An 11128-nucleotide genomic window follows, 5' to 3' on the forward strand; every position below is an offset into this window, starting at 1 on the left:
TTAATTGTTCATAAACACTTATACTCAGTATCTCAAGGAAAGTGTTACTATCGCTCTTGAGCCTGGCATATGTGGAGAAATGGCTTTGCCAGTTGCCCAAGCATCCAAGCCTGGAGTCCTTGACATGATCATGCCCACTTTCAAAATACACTTCCACTCAGCACTTCATTCTGTCACTCACTGAGAGCTTCCTCTTTCTTCCACACACAGCCACCTGTAGTGCCACTGAAAGGGGGCTCTGATGCCCTTCTCTGGCCTTTGTGGGCAACTGTAGTCATGTGCACAAACCCATACATACATATATACATGAATAAAAATAAACCATTAAAAGTAAGTTTCCAGTTGCTATTTCAGCAGGAATAGTGTTTTAGAAAACCTCAATTCTTTTAGACGACATGACATATTTCTCTTCCAATTTGATTAGGGGAAAAAAGGCTCCACTAGAGGCCACACCAAGCACCAGAAAACCTGATATGACTGTAAGTATGGTGGAAACTGCCTACTCCTCCAGGGGCCATGCCCATTGCCAGAACCCCTTGCTTTTATGGAGTACCCCTTGCTGGACCAAAGGTCATGTCCCAGCCTCCAGACCACCAGCTCCCAACTTGGGTAGAAATCCCCTGCTTGTCCAGAGGCCACCTTAGACATCAGAAGTCCAGCCTCCAACTGAGGTGGAGACCCTCTGGTGAACCACCAACTATCCTGGTCAGAAGACAAAAGAGGAAACAGAAAGAAAGGGAAAAAAAACCCACCTAACAAAGACAAACACAGAAATTAGCACCTAGACCTATAATCACCCCAAACCTAGATGAGTAGAAACCAGTGTAAGAACACAACCAACAACAGCTAAGACCACCAGAACCCAGTTATCCTACTACAGCAAGCCTTGGATATTTCAACAGAGCTGAAGCACAAGAAAATGGCCCTAACACCAATTTTATGAAAATGATAAAGTTCCTTAAAGAGGAAAAGAATAAGTCCCTTATTCCTTGAAGAAATCAAGGAAAAGAAAATAAAAAAAGGAGGAAGTGAATTGATCCCTTAAAAGAAAGCCAAATAAACAAACAAGCAGACAAAGAAAATGAATAAAACAGTTCAAGACCCGAAAATAGGTATAGAAGCAATAAAACAAACAAAAACAGGGAATTCTGGAAATGCAAAATCTGGGTAACCAACCAGGAACTACATATGTAAGCATCAACAGTAGAATACAAGAGATGAAACAGTGAATCTCAAGACTTGAAGATACAATAGAAAACATAGGTATATAGTCAAAGATAATATCAAATCTAAAAACTTCCTTACACAAAGCATCCCGGAAATCTAGGACACTATGAAAAGATCAAACCTAAGAAGAATAATTCTTCTCCTTCTATTTCGAAGGAGAAGAATCCCAGATCAAAGGCCCAGAATATATCTTTAACAACATCATAGGGTAAAATTTTCTTCATCTAAAGAAGGAGATGCATATAAAAGAAGCTTACACACCACCAGGCAGATTGGAGCAGAAAAGAAAGTCCCATTGCTACATAATAATCAAAACACTAAACACATAGAACAAAGAAAGAATATTAAAAGATGCAAGAAAAAAAGAACAAGTAACATATGAAGGCAGACCTGTTGTGGAATATTATTTGAAGATGTGTTACATTCATTTATGCTGTAGAATATTTGTTTAATGATACAAAGATGTGTTGTATTATTTTATGTTGCATTAGTTTAATTCTGTGAAATTGTGTTACTTTGCCTGCTTAAAACACCTGATGGGTCTAATAAAGAGCGGAGTGGCCAATAACTAAGCAGGGAGAAAGGATAGGTGGGGCAGTCAAGCACAGAGACTTAATAGAAGAAAGGAGAAGCCTGAGGACCCTGGGATCCTGTCTCTTCTGAGTTCGCCAGGCCATTCCGGGCCCCCACAGAATGCAGAGAGTCCAGTGGTGAGCTGATTCGGTCCCTAACTTGGGCCCAACTTCTGCCTGCCTGCCCTGGCAAACCCTCCCCAGGAATCTTTGACAGGACGACTGGAACCCTGAGGACCAAGTAACCCAGAGTCTCCTGACATCTCTGAGCCAGTCCTGTTCTCACCCACCTGGAGAGCGAGTGCCTCAGACCTGCCTGCACCCAACTTGAAACCCATCAGAGTATCAAAGTCAATTGCACACACCTGAAGAGAACACTGGACACATACACACCAGGAAAGGAAGCGACACCAACTGTACCCACTGGAACAAGAGATGGGAAGACGACAATATAAGAACACACCCAACAACAGGAAAACCAATATGATACCACCAGAGCCTAGGACTCTACACCAGCAAGACATGAACATCCGAACACAGAAGAAGCAGAAGAGAGCAACCTTAGAAACAACTTCATGGAAATGATAGAGAATCTAAGAGAGGAAATCAGAAAATCCTTCAGAGAAATGGAAGAAAAGACAACCCAAAAGATGCAAGGAATCAAGGAAAGCCAAAAAAGCCAAGAATATATAATTAAACAGCTGAAGGGGACAGTTCAGGACCTGAAAACTGAATTAGAGACAATAAAGAAAACACAAACTGAGGGAATGCTGGAAGTGGAAAAGCTTAGTAAACAATCAGGAACCACAGATGCAAGCATAACCAATAGAATACAAGAGATGGAAGATAGAATCTCAGACACTGAAGAAAAAATAGAGGAAATAAACTCATCAAGCAAAGAAAATCTGAAGTCTAACAAAACCATAACACAAAATATTCAAGAAATTTGGGACACCGTGAAAAGACCAAACCTAAGGATAATAGATATAGAAGAAGGTGAAGAAACCCAACTCAAAGGTGCAGAAAACATATTCAACAAAATCATAGAAGAAAACTTTCCCAACCTAAAGAAAGACATGCCAATGAAAGTTCAAGAAGCCTACAGAATGCCAAATAGAGTGGACCACAAAAGAAAGTCCCCTCATCACATAATAATTAAAACACCAAACGTACAGAATAAAGAAAAAAATATTAAGAGCAGAAAGGGAAAAAGGCCAAGTAGCATATAAAGGCAAACCTATCAGAATTACACCAGACTTCTCCATGGAAACTCTGAAAGCTAGAAGGACCTGGATAGATATTCTACCAACTCTGAGAGAACATGGATGCCAGCCCAGACTACTATACCCACCAAAGCTTTCAATCACTGCAAATGGAGAAAACAAGATATTCCATGACAAAAAACAGATTTAAACAATATGTAACCACTAATCCAGCCCTGCAGAAAGTACTGGAAGGAAAACTCCAACCTAAGGAAATTAACTACACTTGCATAAACATAGGCAATAGATAATCCCACTCTACAAGAACACAAAATAAGTGGCAGGATAAATCCACATACAATACCAGTACCAACAACAAACCAAAAACAAACAAGAATAAACACTGAATGAAACTTAATTTCCCTCAATATTAATGGTCTTAACTCGCCTATAAAAAGACACAGGCTAACAGATTGGATACGAAGACAGAATCCATCCTTCTGCTGCATACAAGAAAGACAACTCGAATTCAAAGACAGACATTGCCTCAGAGTAAAGGGTTGGGATAAGATACTCCAATCAAATGGACTCAAGAAATGAGCTGGGGTAGCTATCCTTGTATCTAACAAGATAAACTTCAAACTAAAATCAATCAAAAGAGATGAAGAAGGTCATTTCATATTCATCACAGGAAAAATCCATCAGGAAGAAGTCTCAATTCTAAACATCTATGCCACAAATACAAAGGCTCCAAGATTTGTAAAAGAAATGTTATTAAAACTCAAATCACAAATAAGGCCTCACACAGTTATAGTGGGAGACTTCAATGCCCCACTCTCACCACTGGACAGGACCAACAGACAGAAACTTAACAAAGAGACAAAGGAACTAACAGAAGTTACGACCCAATTGGGATTAACAGACACTTATAGAACTTTCTATCCAAACACAAAAGAATATACCTTCTTTTCAGCATCACATGGAACCTTCTCAAAAATCGACCACATTCTCGGCAACATAGCAAACCTCAACAGGTACCAAAAAATTGGAATAATCCCCTGTGTCTTATCAGACCACCATGCTTTAAAGATAGAAATTAAAAACAAATCAAAGTGCAAAAAACCTACCAACTTATGGAAATTGAACAACACACATTTGCAACATTCCTAGGTCAAGGAAGAAATAAAGAAAGAAATTAAAGACTTTCTAGAATTCAATGAAAATGTTGACACAACATACCCAAACATATGGGACACTTTGAAGGCAGTTCTAAGAGGAAAGTTCATAGCTCTAAGTGCTCACATGAAGAAACTAGAGAATAGCAGCCATACCAGAGATCTGACATCACAGCTGAAAACTCTAGAAAAAATGGAAGCAAATTCACCCCGGAGGAGCAGACGCCAGGAAATAATCAAACTGAGGGCAGAAATCAATAAAGTCGAAACAAAGAAAACAATTCAAAGAATCAATATAACAAAGAGTTGGTTCTTTGAGAAAATCAACAAAATAGACAAACTGTGATCCACATAAACCAAAAGGCAGAGAGAGATCATGCAAATTAACAAAATCAGAAATGAAAAGGGGGACATAACAACGGACATTGAAGAAATCCAGAGAATCTTGAGGTCATACTTTGAAAACCTATACAAAATTTGAAAATTTGAAGGAAATGGACAATTATCTGGACAGTTATAACTTATCAAAATTGAATCAAGAACAGATAAGCAACTTAAACAGACCTATAACCTCTAAGGAAATAGAAGCAGTCATCAAAATCTCCCAAACAAAAAAAGCCCGGGGCCAGATGGATTCACTGCAGAATTCTACCAGAAATTCAAAGAAATGCTAACACCAATACTCCTCAAATTGTTACACAAAATAGAAGCAGAAGGGACATTGCCAAACTCTTTTTACGAGGCTACAATTACCTTGATACCCAAGCCACAAAAAGACACAACTAAGAAAAAGAACTACAGACCAATATCCCTCATGAACATTGATGCAAAAATCCTCAATAAAATCCTAGCAAATCGAATACAAGATCATATCAGAGAAATCATCCACCATGATCAAGTAGGCTTCATCCCAGGGATGCAAGGATGCTTCAACATATGAAAATCTATCAATGTAATCCACCATATAAACAGACTGAGAAAAAAAACCACATGATCATCTCACTAGATTCGGAAAATGCCTTTGACAAAATCCAACACCCCTTCATGATAAAGGTCTTGGAGAAATCAGGGATAACAGGAACATACCTCAACATAATAAAAGCAATATACAGCAAGCCAACAGCCAACATCAAATTAAATGGAGAGAAATTTGATCCAATTCCTCTAAAATCGGGGACAAGACAAGGATGTCCACTCTCTCCATACCTCTTCAATATTGTCCTTGAAGTCCTAGCTAGAGCAATAAGACAACAAAAGGAGATCACGGGAATACAAATTGGAAAGGAAGAAGTCAAACTCTCACTATTTGCAGACAATATGACAGTCTATATTACTGACCTGAAAAACTCTACCAGGGAACTCCTACAGCTGATAAATACCTTCAGCAAAGTGGCAGGATAAAGATTAACTCAAAAAATCCGTAGCCCTACTATACATCAATGACACATTGGTGGAAAAAGAAATCAGAGAAAGATCACCCTTTACAATTGCCACAAACAACATAAAGTACCTTGGGGTAACACTAACCAAAAATGTGAAAGACCTGTATCATAAGAATTTTGACTCTCTAAAGAAAAAAATTAAAGAAGATATCAGAAAATGGAAAGATCTCCCATGCTCTTGGATAGGCAGGATCAACATAGTAAAAATGGCAATCTTGCCAAAAGCAATCTACAGATTCAATGCAATCCCCATCAAAATCCCAACATAATTCTTCACAGACCTTGAAAGAACAATTCTCAACTTTATATGGAGAAACAAAAGACCCAGGATAGCCAAAACATCCCTATACATTAAAGGAACTTCTGGAGGCATCACCATCCCTGACTTCAAGCTCTATTACAGAGCTATCGTCCTGAAAACAGCTTGGTATTGGCACAAAAAAAAAAACAAAACAAAACAAAAAAAAAAACAGGTAGACCAATGGAATAGAATTGAAAACCCTAATATTACCCCACACACCTATGAATACCTGATTTTTGACAAACAATCCAAATTTATACGATGGAACAAAGAGAAAATCTTCAACAAATGGTGCTGGCATAACTGGTTACAGACATGTAGAAGACTGCAATTATACCCAAGCCTATCGCCTTGTACAAAACTTAAGTCAAAATGGATCAAAGATCTCAACATAAATCCAGCTACACTGAACCTATTAGAAGACAAATTGGGAAATATCCTTGAATTAATTGGTATAGGAGACCGCTTCCTGAACATTACACTAGTAGCACAGACACTGAGGTCAACAATTGATAAATGGGACCTCCTGAAACTGAGAAGCTTCTGTAAGGCAAAGGACACAGTCAGCAAGACAAAATGGCAGCCCACAGACTGGGAAAAGATACTCACCAACCCCACATCTGACAGAGGGCTGATCTCCAAAATATGCAAAGAACTCAAGAAGCTAGTCCCCCAAACACCAAACAATCCAATTAAAAAATGGGGTACAGAAGTAAATAGACAATTCTCTCTATAGAGGAATCTAAAGTGGCTGAAAGACATGAGAAAGTGTTCATCATTCTTAGTCATCAGGGAAATGCAAATCAAAACAACTCTGAGATACCATCTTACTCCTGTCAGAATGGCTGAAATAAAAAACACCAAGGACAGTTTATGCTGGAGAGGATGTGGAGAAAGGGGAACACTTCTCCACTGCTTGTGGGAGTGCCAACTTGTACAGCCAATGTGGAAATCAGTATGGTGATTCCTCAAGAAAATGGGAATGAGTATACCACATGATCCAGCAATTCCACTCTTAGGCATATACCCAAAAGAAGCACATTCATATAACAAGGACTCTCCAGGAAGATTGAATTAGGGAAAGAATAAAGGAGATCATGAAAAGAGATACTTTAATAGAAGGAACCATTATAGGTTTAAAGAGAAATCTGACACTAGAGGAATATTCAGAGATATACTAGAGTGACCCCGACTAAGAATCTAAGCAATAGTGGAGAGACTATCTTAAATGCCCTTCCCCTATAATGAGACTGATCCCTACCTTATATGCCATCCTAGAGCCTTCATTCTGTAGCTTATGCAAACAAAAGCAGAGACCCACAGCTAAGTAATGAGCTGAATTCCTGGAATCCAGTTGTAGAGAAGGAGGAGTGATGAGCAAAGGGGTCAAGACCATGCTGGGGAAACCCACAGAAACAGCTCACCTGAACAAGGGGAGCTCATGGACCCCAGACTGACAGCTTGGAACCCAGCATAGAACAGATCCAGGCCCCTGCACGTGGGTGTCAGTTTGGAAGCTTGGGAAATCTATGGGGTCCCTGGTAATGGAACAGCATTTATACCTAGTGTATGAATGGACATTGGGAGCCCATTCCCCAAAAAGGGATACTCTCTCAGCCAAGGAACATGGGGGAGGGCCTAGCCCCTGCCTTAAATGATGTGTCAGACTTTGATGAGCAGAAAAGGGATGGGATGCGGGTCTGTAGGGGGCATGGGAGGATGGGAGGGAGAGGGAACTGGGATTGATATGTAAAATAAGATTGTTTCTAATTTAAATAAGAAAGGAAAAAATAGACTTATAACCAAAAGTAATCAAAAGAGAAGGGGAAGGATACTTTATACACATCAAAAGAAAAATCCACCAAAATGGTCTTTTATTCTTAACATCTTTGTTTCAAATGCAAGAACTCCCATGTTTATGAAGGAATCACTATTAAAAGTTAAACCACATATTGACCCTCACACACTGACAGTGGGAGACTTCAATATCCCACACTACCCAGTGAACAGGCCACCCAGACAAAAACTAAACAGAGAAGTGCTGATGCAAACAGAAAGTGCGAATGAAATAGACTTAACAGATGTTTACATACCATTTCACCCAAACATGTAATAATAAACTTTATTCTCAGCACCCTATGGAACATTCTCCAAAACTGACAGCATACTCTGTCACAAAGCAAGGCTCAACAGATACAAGAAAATTGAAATAACCCCCTGCATTCTATCAGACTTGAACAGATTAAAGCTTGATTTCAGCAACAACAGAAACAAGAGAAACCCTACAAACTCCAGTAAACTGGAAAACTCTCCAGTGACTGACTACTGGGTCAAGGAAGAAAAAAAAAGAAAGAAATTAAAGATTAACTTGAAGTCATTGAAAATGAATGCACAACATACCCAACTTATGGTACACAATGGAAGTGGTTCTGAGAAGAAAGTTCATAGCACTAAGTGCCTACATAACGAAACTGGAGAGATCTCATTTTAGGAACTTAACAGCACACAGCACACCTGAATATGTAGAACAAAAATAAACAAGTTCACCCTAGAGAAGTATGTGGCAGGAAATAATCAAACTGAAGGCTAAAATCTGTAAAATAGAAACAAAGAGAACAGTACAATGGATCAATTAAGCAAATAGTTGGTTTTTGAGGATATCAACAGAAAGATAAATCCTTATTCAAACTAACTAAAAGACACAGAAAGAATACCCAAATTAACAAAATAAGAAATGAAAAGGGGAACTAACAATAGACACTGAGAAAAATCAAAGAATTATTAGGTCATACTTTAAAAACCTGTACTCCACAAACTTGGAAAATCTAAAAAAAAAAAAAAAGAATAAATTTCTCAATAGATTCCACTTACTAAAGTTAAATCAAGATTAGATAAACAATATAAATAGACCTATAGCCCCCAAGGAAATACAAACAGTCATTAAAAGTCTCCCAAGCAATAAAAGCCCTGAGGCAAAATACTTTCAGCACAGAATTCTACTACACTTTCAAAGAAAAATAACACCAATCCTCCTCAAACTATTTCAGAGAAACAGAAGGAACATTGCCAGATTTATTTATGAGGCCACAATCATGCTTGTTAGTATTCAGTTATCTGTACTAGCCTGTCTTTGGGGTTTTGACAGGATATGCCCTCAGCTGCAGCCACTAAGAGCACCACCTGCGCATATTCACCATGTTCCCTTTTAAAAGGCCCTGCCCACTTCCCATCCCCCTCCCTCTTTCTGTTTCCCCATCTCTCCCTCCTCTCCTTCTCTCCCTCTCTCCCTCTCTCCCTCTCTCCGTCTCTCTGTCCCCCTCTTTCCTCTTGCCTCTCTCCTGCTGTTCCCATCTTTGGAGGCTGGTCTCTCCCCTTCCCTTTCCCTTCTTTATGATCCCTTTCCCTAATAAAAAATCCCCTCTGCTTGAACACTGTCATATAACATCTTTCTCTTGGTGTCACTTTTCTTAACTTACAACAGTCCTGATACCCAAACCACACCAAGATTCAACAAAGAAAGAGAATTACAGGCCAATTTCCCTCATGAACATAGATGCAAAAATACTCAATAAAATACTTTCAAACCAAATCCAAGAATTCATCAAAAAGATTATCCACCATGATTAAGTAGACTTCATCCCAGAGATGCAGGGATGACTGTACATATGAAAATCTGTCAATATCATCCAAGATATAGACAAAGATAAAACTACATGATCATCTCATTAGATGCTGAAAAAGCCTGTGACAAAGTCCAACATCCCTTCATGATAAAAATCTTGGAGAGATCAGGGATACAAGGGACATACCTAAACATAATAAAAGTATTATATAGCAAGCAAACAGTCAATGTCAACTTAAATGAAAAGAAATTCAAAATAATTCTAGTAAAATCAGGAACAAGACAAGGATTTCCACTCTCCCCATATCTATTCAATATAGTGCTTGAAGTTTAGCAGGAGAAATAAGACAACTGAAGGAAATCAAGGGAATACAATTTGGAAAGAAATAAATCAAAATATTGTTACTTGCAGATGATTTGATAGTGTACATAATCAATCCCCAAATTTCTATCAGATAAATACCTTCAATAAAGTGGCTGGATACAAGATTAACTGTTGAAAAAGTAACCCTCCTATTTACAAATGATAAACAGACTGAGAAAGGAATCAGAGAAACAACACCCTTCACAACAGCCACTAATAATATAAAATATCTTGGGGTAACTTTAACAAACGAAAGACTTTTGTGATAACAACTTCGTCTTTGAAGAAAGAAATTGGAGAAGATAGTAGAAGATAGATTTTCCATGTAAAAACGAATATCCTACCAAATGCAATCTACAGGTTCAATGAAGTCCTCATAAAAATTCTAACATAATTATTTATATGCCAATACTCTACTTCATATGAAAAAAACAACAACACAAAACCTTAGGATAGCTAAAACAATCCTGTACAATTAAAAAACTGATGTTATCACCATTCTTGACTTCAAAATGTACTACACAGCTATTAAAAAAAACAAAAAAGCAATAGCAACAACAACACAAACCATGGTATTGGCATAAAAACAGACAGATTGATCAATGGAATAAAGTTGAAGACCAAGATGTAAACCACACACCTATGGACACCTGAGTTTGGTAAAGTAGCTAGAAATACACAATGGAAAAAAGAAACATCTTTAACAAACGGTGTTGATCTAACTTGATGTCAGCAAGATGAAAAATGAAAATAGATCTATATCTATCATTGTGTACAAAACTCAAGTCCAAGTGAATCAAAGATTTCAACATAAAATCAGATACACTGTACTTGTTATACAAGAAAGTGAGGAATAGCCTTGAAATCATTGGCATAGGAGACAACTTCCTGAACACAATACCAATAGTACAGGCCCTAAAACCAACAATCATTAAATGGGACCTCATGAAACTGAAGAGCTTCTTTAAGGCAAAGGACTCTGTCAATAGGACAAAATGGCAGCCTACAGAATGGGAAAATATTTCATGAACTCCACATTCAATAGAAGGCTAATATCCAAAATATATAAAGAACTCATTAAACCAGACACAAGCAAACCAATAATCCAATTTACAAATTTGGCTACAGATCTAAATAGAGAATTCCCATTAGAGGAATCTCAAATGGCCAAGAAACACTTAAAGAAGTGTTCAACATCTTTAGCTATCAGGCAAATGCAAATC

The sequence above is a fragment of the Cricetulus griseus genome, chromosome 4 (assembly GCF_003668045.3).
Source record: "Cricetulus griseus strain 17A/GY chromosome 4, alternate assembly CriGri-PICRH-1.0, whole genome shotgun sequence".
Taxonomy (NCBI): Eukaryota; Metazoa; Chordata; class Mammalia; order Rodentia; family Cricetidae; genus Cricetulus; species Cricetulus griseus.